The sequence below is a fragment of the Ornithorhynchus anatinus genome, chromosome X1, assembly GCF_004115215.2.
Source record: "Ornithorhynchus anatinus isolate Pmale09 chromosome X1, mOrnAna1.pri.v4, whole genome shotgun sequence".
NCBI lineage: Eukaryota > Metazoa > Chordata > Mammalia > Monotremata > Ornithorhynchidae > Ornithorhynchus > Ornithorhynchus anatinus.
In genome coordinates this window covers 120222985-120238031 of record NC_041749.1, presented here as the reverse complement: position 1 = coordinate 120238031, position 15047 = coordinate 120222985, and the positions used below count along the sequence as shown (strand labels likewise).

Genomic DNA, 15047 nt, shown 5'->3' with positions numbered 1-15047 from the left:
CTGACACATATGGAGGGGAAGGGAGTGCCAGGCTAGGGGGAAGACGACCCTCCACAGCCAAAGCAGAAACCACTAGACCCTCTCCATCGGCCAGTTGGATACGCAGGGTGACTTAGTGAGGACTGAGGGAGCCCAAGGTACCTTCACATTAAATCCTAATGAATAGAAAAGAATGATGTTTTAATAAGACACTTTTCTGACAATATTTCAGAAATCTGCTTCCCTTGAATGCCTTTCAGCAACTTTTCGTGTTAATTTGGTTTTGCTCTGGGTACTATAACCGTGAGGCTTCAGTGCTTGACACCTGAACAGCCAGCCATCTGCTATAATTTCAAGTTTCTAGCCAAACCTATTCCATAGTCATTTGATTAATTTGGCTTTTGATTTGCTGCATAAAATATCACTTTATTGTTTTTACTGACACTTCCCCCTAATTTACACTTTCAAATTTCAGTCTAAGCATCTACAAAGATCGACGTTTTTCTCTCTGAAAATGGATTTTTTTTTCCATTTAGATACAGTTGTTACCCCTCACTTTCCTAGAAAATATCTTAGCATTTTCCCTTCTGGTGTTGAAAAATCTTTTTCTTCCTCATTGTTGGCCAAATGGTCATGAGAAATGTTTTAGTTTGTGAGGGATGTTACATGGTTTTTTTTGAACCCGGCTAATGGCTCCTTTTCACAATTTTCCTACCCCTCTTTCCAAGTCATTAGTTGACGTATATATTTTTCACCATAATTTGACACAAGTCCCCCGCAGTACAGAAGAGAATTGAATTTTTCAATATAAACACTCACCCCAAAGACAATTTGGAGTTCAAGCTTGGTACCTTCTCCTGAAGTTCATATTTACCCTTTAGTAGTGATCAGTCAATTAATCAATCCATTGTATTTATTAAGTGTTCATTTTGTGCAGAGCACTGTACTAAGTGTTTGGGAGAGTCCAGTCTAACAGAGTTGGTAGACATGTTCCCTATCCAAAAGTAGTTTATAATCTAGAGGGGGAGACGGACATTCAAATAAATTCCGGATATGTATATAATTGATTCATTCATTCAGTTGTATTGATTGAGTGCTTACTGTGTGCAAAACACTGTACTAAGCTCTTGGGAAGAGTAGGGCGAGTAAAGGGTACAAATTCACGCGCAAGGGTGATGCAGAAGGGAGAAATTAGGTCTTAGTTGGGGAAGCTCTCTTGAACAAGGTTGTTTTTTCATGGTATTTGTTAAACACTTCCAGTGTGCCAAGCACTATATTAAACACTGGAGTAGATACAAGATAATTGGGCTGGATATAGTCTGTTGGACAAAGTCCACAGATGTGATTTTAATAAATCTTTGAAGTTAGGAAGAGTGGTGGTTTGTTGGATATGAAAGGGGAGGGAGTTCCAGGCCAGAGGCAGGACACGGTCGAGGGGTCGGTAGTGAGATAGTTGAGATGGTGGTACAGAACGTAGATTGGCATTAAAGGAGCGAAGTGAGTGTGTTGTGTTGTAAAAAATCAGCAAGGTCAATTAGGAGGGGGCAAGCTGAATGAGTGCTATAAAGACTATTGTAAAGAGTTGCTGTTTGATGTGGAGGTGGATGGGCAATCACTAGAGGTTCCTGAGCAAGACTGAGCTCCTCATCTTCCCTCCCAAGCCCGGTCCGCTCCCAGACTTCTCCATCACCGTGGATGGCACGACCATCCTTCCCGTCCCGCAGGCCCGCAATCTCGGTGTCATCCTTGACTCGTCTCTCTCGTTCACCCCACACATCCTATCCGTTACCAAGACCTGCCGGTTTCACCTCTACAATATCGCCAAGATCCGCCCTTTCCTCTCCACCCAAACGGCTACCTTACTATTACGGGCTCTCGTTATATCCCGGCTAGACTACTGTGTCAGCCTTCTCTCTGACCTCCCTTCCTCCTCTCTCGCCCCGCTCCGGTCTATTCTTCACTCCGCTGCCCGGCTCATCTTCCTGCAGAAACGATCTGGGCATGTCACTCCCCTTCTTAAACAACTCCAGTGGTTGCCTATCGACCTCCGCTCCAAACAAAAACTCCTCACTCTAGGCTTCAAGGCTCTCCATCACCTTGCCCCTTCCTACCTCTCCTCCCTTCTCTCTTTCTACCGCCCACCCCACACGCTCCGCTCCTCTGCCGCCCACCTCCTTGCCGTCCCTCGGTCTCGCCTATCCCGCCGTCGACCCCTGGGTCACGTCCTCCCGCGGTCCTGGAACGCCCTCCCTCCTCACCTCCGCCAAACTGATTCTCTTTCCCTCTTCAAAACCTCACTTAAAAATCACCTCCTCCTAGAGGCGTTCCCAGACTGAGCTCCTCTTCCCCCTCTACTCCCTCTGCCATCCCCCCTTTACCTCTCCGCAGCTAAAGCCTCATTTTCCCCTTTTCCCTCTGCTCCTCCACCTCTCCCTTCCCATCCCCACAGCACTGTACTCGTCCGCTCAGCTGTATATATTTTCGTTACCCTATTTATTTTGTTAATGAATTGTACATCGCCTTGATTCTATTTAGTTGCCATTGTTTTTACGAGATGTTCTTCCCCTTGACGCTGTTTAGTGCCATTGTTCTTGTCTGTCCGTCTCCCCCGATTAGACTGTAAGCCCGTCAAACGGCAGGGGCTGTCTCTATCTGTTGCCGACTTGTTCATCCCAAGCGCTTAGTACAGTGCTCTGCACATAGTAAGCGCTCAATAAATACTATTGAATGAATGAATGAAAGGAGTGGGGAAACATGAACTGAATTTTACTTTAGAGAAATGATTGAGGCAGCCGAGTGAAGTATGTCCTGGAATTGGGAGAGGAGGCAGAGAGGTCAGCAAGTTGGCTGATGTAGTAGTCAAGACGGGATAGGATCAGCATGGTAGCAGTTTGGTGAGGAAAGGGCAGATTTTTGCAATGTTGTGAAAGTAAAACCAAGAGGATTTGGTGACAGAGTGAATGAGTGGGTGGAATGAGAGAGATGAGTTGTAGATAACACCAAGTTTATGGGCTTGTTACCCAGGGAGGATGGTGGTGCTGTCTACAGTGATAGGAATGTCAGTGGGAAGATGGGATTTGGGTGGGAATATGATTCAGACACCCAGGGGCTCTCCTGCTTTTATCCTTCCTCTTTTTCCCACTCATTGTAAATCATTTTGGGTCTGCTTCCCCCATTAAACTCTAAACTCACTGAGGGCAGGGATTACATCTTGCATCTCTATTGTGTGCTCCCAAGTGTTTAGTTCAGTGCTCTGTACATTCGGTAAATACCGGTAATAATAGTAGTAATGGTATTTACTGAGCACGTACTGCATGCAATGTACTATATCAAGTGGTTTGGAAGTACAACCAAAGCACAAGACATATTCCTTGCCCACAAGGAGCTTTCCACTAGAATGGTGGAGACAGTCACAAGAGTCTTCAAGAGCAGTGGAAACAGAATGAATAAAAGGGAATGTTCATTTGAATATCTATGTCTAGGCAAGGAATAGCAAAAGTAGCATCTATTGCGTGCCCATTTGGTGCAGTGCGCTATACTATGGGCCTGGGAAGTACAGAACAAAGAAGTGATACGTTCCCTTGCCCACAGGGAGCTTCTGATTAATGGGGGAGACAAAATAAAAATAAAAAATATGTACAGGTAGAGTGGTCAAAACAAATAATTGAGAGCACATATAGATGTGAATGCAGAGTCAGTCAGTCAGCCAATCGTATTTATTAAGAGCTTACTGTGTGCAGAGCACTGTACTAAGCACTTGGGAGAGTACGATGTAACAATAAACAGACACATTCCCTGCCCACAATGAGCTTACATCTAGAGGGGGAGATAGACACTAACATAAATGAATAAGGAGGGTGCAGATGAGTTCCCAGTGCTTGAAGATGGACATAAAGAAATTCACAACTGCAAGAAGCAGTTGAGGAGTTGATATGATTCAGCATACAGATTATTAGTTGGGAATGGCTTGGTGAATTCAAGCGGGCTTTGTGACTGACTGATTTATTGGCCTTGTGACCCGACAAAATCTCCCATAATCCTCTGAAATAACAGATCCCATGAGGACCATAGGTCACTGGATAACCCTTACCCTGGACTTCTAATCAGTAGGGAATGTCCCAGGAGGCCCTACTCAGTCTGCACTGGCAGTCTTCCTGGTAAGGGTTGGGCTCTTTACCCAGTAACCTATGGTAGTATCAAAGTCCAGAGGATAGGGGAATCCTTGCAGAGTACTTGCTTTTAGGATCAATGCCCAGGAATTTGTGGATAACCCTTGGCCCTCATCTTCTCAGGCATTTCCAGACAAGCCTGCTACCCTCTGGTCTGAGTGCCTATCCAAAAACCTGGGTCACTGATTGGCCTTGGGTCTTCTCTGCACTTGATTACTTCTTAGCAGGAGTTCAGAAGGAGTTTAGCCTCTCAGGTAAATCCCCAGATAACCATTCACAAGAGACTACTCAGTCCCCACCTTTCTTTTGCATTCAGGGGGCAGGGAGCAGCTGTGTTCACAGAACAGGGACTGTCTACACCTTTCCCCTCCCCATTTCCCACCCCCCCTCCAAACCCCAGGCCCTTCCTGCTTGCATTTCACCAAGCCTGAATCAGCCGCTTGTTTGAGCCAGTATCCTAACCCCAACAGCTAATCCTGTCATGTCTTTGCTCCTTTCTCACCAATTTTGAAACCATCTTTCCAGTCTGCTTCAAACCGACTGTAATTTATTTGAGGGTTCTGTCTCTCCTGCTAGTCTGTAAAGCTCATCGAGGCGGGGGAGATCATGTCTACTGATACTGTTGGTTCCATCTTCACAACATTGCCAAAATCCATCCTTTCCTCTCCATCCAAATTGCTACCACGTTACTCCAGTCACTTCTCCTATCCCACCTTGATTACTCTATCAGCCTCCTTGCTGACTTCCCTGCCACCTATCTCTCCCCACTCCAGTCCATACCTCTGCTGCCCAGATCATTTTTCTACAAAAACATTCAGGCCATGTCTCCCCACTCCTCAAGAACCTCCAGTGGTTTCCTCAACAGACAAAAACTCCTCCCAATTGGCTTTAAAGCACTCAGTCTCTTTGTCCCCTCCTACCTCACCTCACTAGTCTCCTATTACAACCTAGCCCACACCTTTCACTCCTCTAATGCTAACTTTCTCACTGTAACTCAATCTCATCTACCTCGCAGCTGACCTCTTGCCCATGTCCTTCCTCTGGCCTGAATCACCCTTCCTCTTCATATTTGACAGGCGATCACTCTCCCCATCTTCAAATCAAAAAGTCAATCAATCATATTTACTTAGTGCCTATAGGGCATTTACTGAGTGTTTATTATTATTTATTGAGTGCTTCAAAGCATTATTGAAGGTGCATCTCCTCCAAGAAGACTTCCCTGCTGAATTATACTAGGGGCTTGTTGGGAAGTAGAAAATAATGAAGTGGTACATTCACTGTCCACAAAGAGCTTACACTCAAACAGGGGAGACAGACACAAGAATATTAACAAACATTTACAATTAGAGTGGTAATCAATGAATAATATTTATTGAGTGCCTATCTCATACAGAACCCTGTACCAAGCACTTCTAAGAGTACAATAGAACTAGTAGACATGATTTTAACTACTTATTGTACTCTCCCAATCAATCAATCAGTAGTATTTATTGAGTGCTTTCTGTGTGCAGAGCATTGTACTAAGAGCTTGGGCAAGCACAATAACTTGGTCCAGCTCATCTAACATAGTGCCCAAGGACAAGGAGATCTCTGTCTCTGCAGAACTCCTTCAGCCAGCCCACACGATCCGACATGACTAGAGACAGAGAGCTGCCCAAGGACACTGAGATATCTCTCTGCCAAGATGCCTCAGCTGGCCCAGATCATCAAATTTTAGAACTATTGGCCAGCCAGGACACTTAGATTTCACTCTCCAACTGTTGTGGTTCAGAAGTGTACCGATTAGACTGTAAGCCCGTCAAACGGCAGGGACTGTCTCTATCTGTTGCCGACTTGTTCATCCCAAGCGCTTAGTACAGTGCTCTGCACATAGTAAGCGCTCAATAAATACTATTGAATGAAGTGGCCATTCCTTCAATTTCCCTCTCCCCGCAGCCTGGCCTGAATGCACAATGGAAAACATGGAACAGGTGTTGCTGTCTGACACTCTGGTAACAAGACTGGGCTTTTCACATATCAACAGCTGCCTGACTTCACATCAACCAAGCCCTGTTTACTCTTAAACAGTTCTCTCTTCACTCTCAAGGACCCAAGGTACCACACTCAATTCTGCATTTAATCACAGAACCACTGGATTAAGCAGTTATTGCTGTTGACAACCTCACCTATAACCCTTAAACTTCTCTGACCCCACCATGGCCTCTCAATTCATTGAGTCAGTCATTCAATCACATTTATTGAGCGCTTACTGTGTTCAGAGCACTCTACTAAGCACTTGGAAGAGTACATTATAACATTAAACAGACACTTTTCCTGCCCCCACGAGTTTACAGCCTAGAGGGGGAGACAGACATTAATATGAATAAATTACAGCTATGAACATAGGTACTGTGGGACTGGGAGGGGGGATGAATAAAGGGAGAAAGTCAGGGTGATGCAGAATACAGTAGGGGAAGAGGAAAGGAAGGCTTAGTCAGGGAAGGCCTCTTGAAGGAGATGTGCCTTCAATAAGGCTTTGAACGGGGAGAGAGTACTTGTTGGATTTGAGGAAGGACTCTGTTCCAGGCTAGATGCAGGATGTGGGTTAGAGGTTGGTGGTGAGATAGAGGAGATTGAGATACAGTGAGAAGATTAGCATTAGAGGAACAAAGTGTGCGGGCTGGGTTGTAGTAAGAGAGTAGAGAGGTGAGATATGATGGGGCAAGGTGATTGAGTGCTTAAAGGCTCATTGTGAGGAGTTTTTGTTTGATGCTGAGGTAAGTGGGCAAACACTGAAGTTTCCTGAGGACTGGGGAAATGTGGCCTGAATGTTTTTGTAGAAAAATCATCTGGGCAGCAGAGTGAAGATAGACTAGGGTGGGGAGAGACAGAGGGTGGGGAGAGACAGGAGGCAGGGAGATTGGCAAGGAGGCTGATGCAGTGATCAAGACAGGATAGGATAAGTGATTGGATTAATGTGGTAGCAGTTTGAATGGAGAGGAAAGGGCAGATTTTTAGCGATGTTGTGAAGGTGGAACCCTCAGGATTTAGTGTTAGATTGAATATGGGGGTTGAATGAGAAAGAGGAGTCAAGGATAATGCCAAGTTTATGGGCTTGTGAGGCAGGGAGGATGGTGGTGCTGACTACAGTGATGGGAAAGGTAGGTGGAGGACAGGATTTGGGTGGAAAAATAAATAGCTGTATTTTAGACATGTTAAGTTTGAGATGTCAGCAGGACATCCAAGTAGAAATGTCTTGAAGGCATGGTTTAGTGAAAAGAGCTTAGTGGCTTGGGAGTCAGAGGACATGGGTTCTATTCCCGGCTCCGCCACTTGTATGTTGAGTGACCTTGGGCAAGCTGCTTAACATCTCTGTGCCTCAGTTACCTCATCTGTAAAATGGGGATTAAAACTGTGAGCCCCATGTGGGACAACCTGATTACCTTGTATCTACCCCAGTGCTTAGAACAGTGCTTGGCACATAATAAGTGCTTAACAAATACCATAATTATTAAGTGCTTAGTATAGTGCTCTGCACATAGTAAGCACTCAATACATACTATTGAATGAAGGGAATGCGTGACTGGAGAGAGGGAGAGAGATCAGGACTGGAGATGTAGATTTGGGAATCATCCACATCGAGGTAGTAGTTGAAGCCATGGGAGAAAATGAATTCAGGAGTGAGTGTAGATGGAGAATAGAAGGGGACCCACAACTGGACCTTGAGGGATTCTCACAGTTAGGGGTGGGAGAGAGAGGAGGAGCCTGCGAAAGAGACTGAAAATGAACAGCCAGAGAGATAGAAGGAGAACCAGGAGAGGAAAGTGTCAGTGAACCAGAGGCTGGATAATGTTTCCAGGAGAAGAGGGTGGTCAACAGTGTCAAAGACAGGTGAGAGGTCGAAAAGGATTAGTATGAGGTAGAGACCGTTGGATGTGGCAAGAAGGAGATCACTGGTGACATCTTTGGGAGGGTGGTTTATGTGGAGTGGAGGGGGTCAAAGAAGGAATTGGAGGAGAGGAACTTGAGGCAGTGAGTGTAGACAACTCACTCAAGGAGTTTGGAGAGGAATGGTAAGAAGGAGATGAGGTGATAACTGGAGGGAGTAGGGGAATCAAGGGAGGGCTTTTTTCGGATAGTGGAGACATGGGCATGTTTGAAAGCAGTGGGGAAGAAGCCATTGGAGAATGAACAGTTGAAGATGCCAGTTATTGAGAGAAGATGGTAGGGGGCAAGATGTTTGATAAGGTGCAAAGGAATGGGGTCAGAGGTCAGGAGAAGGCAGGAGATCTATTGAGATACTGCTGGGAAAGATGGGATTGGTGCAGAAGGGGCAGGAAGTAATAGAGACTGGAGAGGAGCAGGGGAGATTTTAGGGAGATCATACCTGACAGTTTCAATTTTCTCAATAAAGTAGGTGGAGATATCATTAGGGGCAAGAGATGGGGGAGGTGAAGGGACAGGGGTTTGAGGAGGGAGTTAAATGTCTGGAACAACTGATGAGGACAATGGGCTTGGGGGTCAAGAGGGATGGAGAAATAATTTTGCAAGGATGAAATTGAGGTGAATGAGGTCCAGATGATATCTAAATTTCTGCCAACAGAGCTCTGCAGTTTCTGCACAGGAGCCAAGGAAGCAGACTATGGAGATGGTGGAGGTGATCCAGAGCTGTGAGCTAGTCATACAAGATCGATGAAAGGATAGGGGAGAGAGTGAATTGAGTTCAATAGAGAGAATGAGGTTGAGGGTGTCAATATGGTCAACAAGGGAAGGTAGTTTGGGTATGGAGGCCAAATCAGGCATGATGACTTTAGAAAATTTGATGGAGAAAAATGATCAGGGGTTTCTGTGGAGGAACAGAACAGAAGTGAGGGGAGGAGGTGTGTGAGAGAGAAGGCTGGTGAGAAGGTTGTGGTCAGAGGGATTTCAGAGTTGGTGAGGGTAGAGATTATTCAGTGACTAGAGACGAAGCGATCGAGTGGCTGTCCAAGTTGGTGATTAGGTTAGGTGGGGTGGAACAGAAGGTCAGTGAAGTTGAGGCTGATAGAAAGTGGGCAGCAGAAGGGTCATTAAGAACATCTATGTGGATATTGAAGTCCCCAAGATTCAAGGAATTTGTGAAAGGGATCAAAATAGTTCAAAAAGTTGAAGGTGGGGCCTGGTCTTCTCACCGGAAAGGTGGGGTTGTGAGCTCTGCTTCAAACAGAAACTCCTTACCATAGGCTTTTAAACGATCAATAACGTTGCCCCCTCCTACTTTACCTCACTGATTTCCTACTCTATTCTAGCCTGGGCACATCCCTTCTCTAATGCCAACACTCACTGTACTTTGATCTCATCTATCTTGCCACTGACCCCTTGCCTACATCCATCCTCTGGTCTGGTTGCCCTCCCTCTTCATAACCATCAGAAAATCACTCTTCCCACCTTCAAAGCCTTATTAAAAACATATTTCTAAGAGGCCTTCCCGACTAAGCCCCAATTTCCTCTTTTCCCTCTTCTGCGTTACCCTTGCACTTGGTTTTGCACCCTTTATTTATCCCTCCCTCTGCCTCACAGGACTTGTGTACATATCCACAATTTATTTATTTATGCTTATATCTGTCTCCCCCTCTAGACTGTAAGCTCGTTGTGGACATGGAACGTGTGTAACAACTCAGTTGTACTGTACTCTCCCAAGTGCTTAGTGCAATAAGTGCTGAGTGCCCAGCGCTTAGAACAGTGCTTGGTAGATAGTAAGCACTTAACAAATACCATAATTCTTATAATTATGAATTAATTCATTGACGTGTCAATAGATGCGATCCCTGCCCACAAGGAGCTTACAGTTTCCACGGGAAGACCTAAAATAAAATAAATGAACAGATTGGGGAAATAGTCGAGTCTGATCATATTTACAGAAGTACTGTGGGGCTGAGGTGTGTATCAAAGTACCTAAGTGGGACACAGCCAAGTGCATAGTCAATGCAGAGGGAGGACGAATAGTGGAAATCAGGGCTTAGTCTGGGAAGGTCTCTTGGAGGACCTGTGATTTTAGGAGGGCTTTGAAGTTGGGGCAAATGGTGATCTGTGAGATATGGAGGGGGAGGGAATTCCAGGCTAGAGACAGGAAGTGGGCAAGAAGTTGGTGGCGAGATAGACGAGATCAAGTTGACTTGAGCAAGTACCCTCATGTTAGTACAGGATTTGAATATTTTACCTGTAGTTTCACCAGCTGTGCTTCTTCTGGGACTGTAGCCTGGCTGGGTTTTTTGTATTATTTTATAGAAAACCGTGGAGGCAGGGAGCGGCATCTCTCAAACCTTCCTTCTGGAAGCTCACCACAACATCACAAGTAGACAAATATTATAAATCAATTGAGAGTGATGGCATTGGTGTTAATGATGGTGAAGAGGATGACGAGGAGGAGTCAAAGGCAACTGCATTCGCTTAAAATAAAGCAAGACAACCAAGGGGGTTTGTGTTTCTTCTCAAAGAGATGAGAAGGAAAATAAGCTATTTTGCCTTCACAGAATGTTATGAATTTTGCAGCAGTGCAATTCTGCAATAACATATTACTGGTGAGGCAGCTTTAGAAAGGTGCTCAAGGTCTGATTATTCAAAAGATTGCTTGTTGCCAGAATAGCATGTCAGCTTTAGTCTTTGACTAGAACCTGCAATGCCCAGGGAAATCTCACGTCGCCTTTGGAAACACACTTAGTATTCCTTTCAGAAATGAAAATCCCAGTGACATGATAGTCAGTCGTTTCAGGGGGCCTCAATTCCAAGCTTTACCTAGAAGAAGTCTGAGTTGGTGCTTTGAGAAGCCATTTTAAAGCATTAGCTTGTACAAAAACCCATTAGAACATGTTTACTGGATCTGGTTAATTTGCATTAATAAAGGCTGGACCTGTACATTAATTGGAAAAATAGTGGATTTAAGTGGTGGAATGTGAATGTCCTAAGGGAAAGATGTTTTTTAATTACCACATTTAGAGCTTTAGTAAATGTTGGCCACATCTACGTGAGGCCGGCACCTATAATGAAATTAACATTCTGGGATAAAATGTGAATGTTTTGCCTCCTAAAGCTGCTGAAGGCCATAACAATCAATCAGTCAGTCAACCAATGGTATTTATTGAACACTTACTGGGTTCAGAGCACTGAAGGAAGCACTTGCAGACAAGATCCTTGTCCTCAAGGAGTTTACAATTTAACTGGAGAGACAGACATTAAAATACAATGTGAGACATCAAGCTTAGCAGAGGTTGGCTGTGCAGGCAGAACTAATTCTCTGGAAGCCTGAGATGCTTTTTCATTCTAAAGACCCCCACTGCATTGTAAACTCCTTGAGTGCAGGGATCATGCTTTCTTACCAACACTGTACTTTGACAAGGGTTTAGTACAGTTCTCTCTACTGAATAAGCGCTAAATGACTATCAGTCATTTAATCTATGATATTCATTCATTCATTCATTCAATCACATTTATTATTTACTGTGTGCAGAGCACTGTACTAAGCACTTGGGAGAGTACAAAGCATAAGACTGTAAACTCCTTGTGGACAGGGAACATGTCTAATAACTCTGTTGTACTCTCCCAAGAGTTCAATGCACACTATGGATTCACTGACATTGTTTCCTTCCCACAAGGATCTTGCAGTCTCTTCAAGATGAGGATCACAGTGCCAACTCTGAGATCAAATGAGGCTATGAGCTAACCACACTCCAAAATGCAAAGGGACTGGCAGCCATAGGAGACTGCCCAGGTTAATCACGGCTCCCGGACAGTTGAGTCATTGAATTTTATATCCCATGAACCTAAGTAATTGCTCAGAAAATTGCTAAGGAAATATCTTGAAAGATCCAGACTCACATTGTGGCTGGGCTTTTTATGCTTGAGGTATATATCCCAGAGTTGTTAAAATGTTTGGCTTTCATTGGCCACTGATTTTGTGCATGGAGAGAGAGCAGATATTGACATGCTCATTTTCTTGGTAGGGGACACTAAGCGGGATGCTTGTTGAAGTTGAACTGATTGAGCATATAGATCTGACAGGGTTTTCTGAAGAGGAAAGAAAGTCAGACAATGGCTGAGAAGATAGCCTTCTGCTTTATGCCTTCTTAAATGATAGGAAAACAAACACTTAGACTCCCCAGGCATTTATTCATTCATTCATTCATTCAACCACATTTATTGAGCACTTACTGTGTATGGAGCACTGTACTAAGCAGTTGGGAGAGTACAGTGTGGCAATATAACAGGCCTGATTCTCCCTACACTGGGCGGCACTGCTTCTGGCCAGAGTCCCAGTGAGAGGTAGACTGTAAGCTCCTTGAGGACCGGGAACATTATCTACCAACTCAATTGCAGAGTACTCTCCCAAGCACTCTGTACAATGCTCTGCACACAGTAGGTGCTTGATAGATACCACTGATTGAATGAGTGATGCCTGTCCAGATTCCTAGATATTGTGTAGTTATTGCAGACACGCAACTTTGAACCAAAACACACGGTCCTTGGAATCGCTAGACATCAGCTGTTCAAGGCCCCTTCCTTATCAGTCCATCAACCAAGGTATTTATGGAATGTTTAATGTGTGTACAGCATTGTAGCAAACACTTGGGAGAGAACAATACAAAGAGTTGATAGATATGATCTCTGTCCCTCCTTCCTAGAGCCTGAAGTACTAGGAGTGACTCAGACCATTCACCTGTGGCTGAATATAAGAAACTCTTTGATGGGTTGAAAACTGTTGATTGGTTTGGAGAAGCAAGTGTGGCCTAGTGGAAAGAGCATGGGCTGGGGTCAGATGACCTGGATTCCAATCCCAACTCTGCTACTTGCCTGCTGTGTGACCTTGAACAAGGCATTTGATTTCTCTGGGTCTCAGTTTGCTCATCTGTAAAATGGGGATTTAATACTTGGTCCTCCCTTCTACTTAGATTGTAAGCCCCATGTGAGACAGGGGCTGTGTCTTACCTGATTATCTTGTATCTGCCACAGAGCTTAGTACAGTCCTTGAGACACAGTAAGAGCTTAATAAACACCACAATTATTATTATTTTGCATCCTCCTTTCGTGCAGTTTTATTTTTCATACAGTTTTATTTTCTCTTCAGATACAGTTTGGATTATCTACACTTTGAGTTGTTTCATTTTGTATAGTAGTGATAGTAATGGTATTATTTGAGTGCATGCTGTGTGAAGAACACTGTACTAAGTGCCGAGAAAGAACTCACTGGAGAGATTTAGACACATTACAGCCCTTCAAGGGGCTCACAATCTAAACTGTTTGCAGTTTTGTTTTAACTACACCTTGCATAGCTTTGTTTTGTATACCCTTTGTGAACTGTTTAGTCTGGAAATTTTGAATCTGAATACCTCCATGACCAACAATACCCTAGCATAGGTCAGATATGAACACTTATACAGTGCTCCACACAGAATAAATGCTCATTAATTGCCCTTGATTGATTGAAGATCTGAGTCTAGGAGGGGGAAAGGAGGGCTTTCTGCTCTCTCAGGAGATGGGGTGAGGCTGATGCTCTCCGAGTAATATTGGAGAAGGGAGAAGTGTAACATAAAATGAAAACTCACCACAGTTGGGATTATTTGATTCGGAGAAAAGGAAACTGAAGAGGAAACTGTCCTCAAAGAGTTTATAATCTAATGTGTGCAGAGTGCTGTATTAAATGTTTAGGGGAATAAAATATAGTTAGACATCCCTGCCATCAAGGAGTGTACAATCTACTGTGAGCAATGCCCTGTAATATGTACTTGGGAGAATATAATAGAGTTAGAGTGAGAAGCAGCATGGCCTAGTGGATAGAGCCTGAGCCTGCGTGTCAGAAGTACCTGGGTTCTAATCCCAACTCTGCCACCTGACTGCTGTGTGAAGTTGGACAAATCACTTTACTTTTCTGTGCCTCAGTTACCTCATATAATAATAATTGTGGACTTTGTTAAGTGCTTATCATGTGCGCAATACTCTACTAAGCACTGAGGAGGATACAAGTAAATCAGGTTGGACACAATCCCTGTTTCACGTGGGGCTCACAGTCTCAGTTCCCATTTTACAGATGAGGTAATGGGGACAAACCCCTCTTAGGATCGCACCTGGAGAATTTCCAGTACTCTACCAGTCTCGACTATGGGAGGGAGAGTCAAGCAGAGGCCTACCCATTCCATTCCTATCTTGGGCAGTGGCTAGTGAGTGGCAGGCAATCTGCTACAAGTCAAAACTACCCTGTGCTGGGCAGCAGCAGCATGCGAGAGTCGAGGGTGGAGACTCAAGTTTATTGCACAGAAGAAAGCGATGGTAAACCACTTCTGTATTTTTACCAAGAAAACTCTATGGATACACTATCAGAATGATTGAAGAAGGAGGTGGGGCGTTCAGGGAGATATGTGTCTGTGGCGTCGCTATGGATTGGACGTGACTCAACAGCATAAGACAAGACAATGGGATGAAGACTGTAAGCCCTATGAGGGACAGGGACTATGAACAAAGGGAGCAAGTCAGGGTGATGCACACAGGAGCGGAAGGAAAAGAAAAGAGATCTTTACCTTCAAGGAGCTTATGCAACTATGCATTCTCCCTCTATGGAGGTCGCCTCTATTTTCGAGCCTGCCTGTTGGCAGGTCTGTCTGTTTTAGTGGCTTCCTCAACAGTCCCATTATTTGAGGCTGTGCATGAGTATGACTTTAAAATGAGATTGACTGACTGACTGTGGTATTTACTGAGCACCTACTGCATGCAGAGCTATGGACCAAGCACTTTGGAAAGTAGGTAGACCGTTCCACTGGAAAGGTAAGGTGTGGTTTCATTTCTGCTCTGCATTTGCCCTTCCAAATATTCTTTCTACTGCATGGCATTTGCAGCACCCACCACCCCTGCAAATCCCCTAAAAGGGAACAAATCTCTATTTTGCTAAACAGC

General features: G+C 44.4%; 1 non-coding gene across 1 annotated transcript; it reads left to right on the top strand.

Moving 5' to 3' along the window:
- The first annotated feature begins 14206 nt into the window (after positions 1 to 14206).
- Positions 14207 to 14344, top strand: LOC114806943. Its single transcript, XR_003754997.1, has one exon. It is a non-coding gene; the product is annotated as a small nucleolar RNA SNORA7 (small nucleolar RNA).
- Positions 14345 to 15047: the final 703 nt, after the last annotated feature.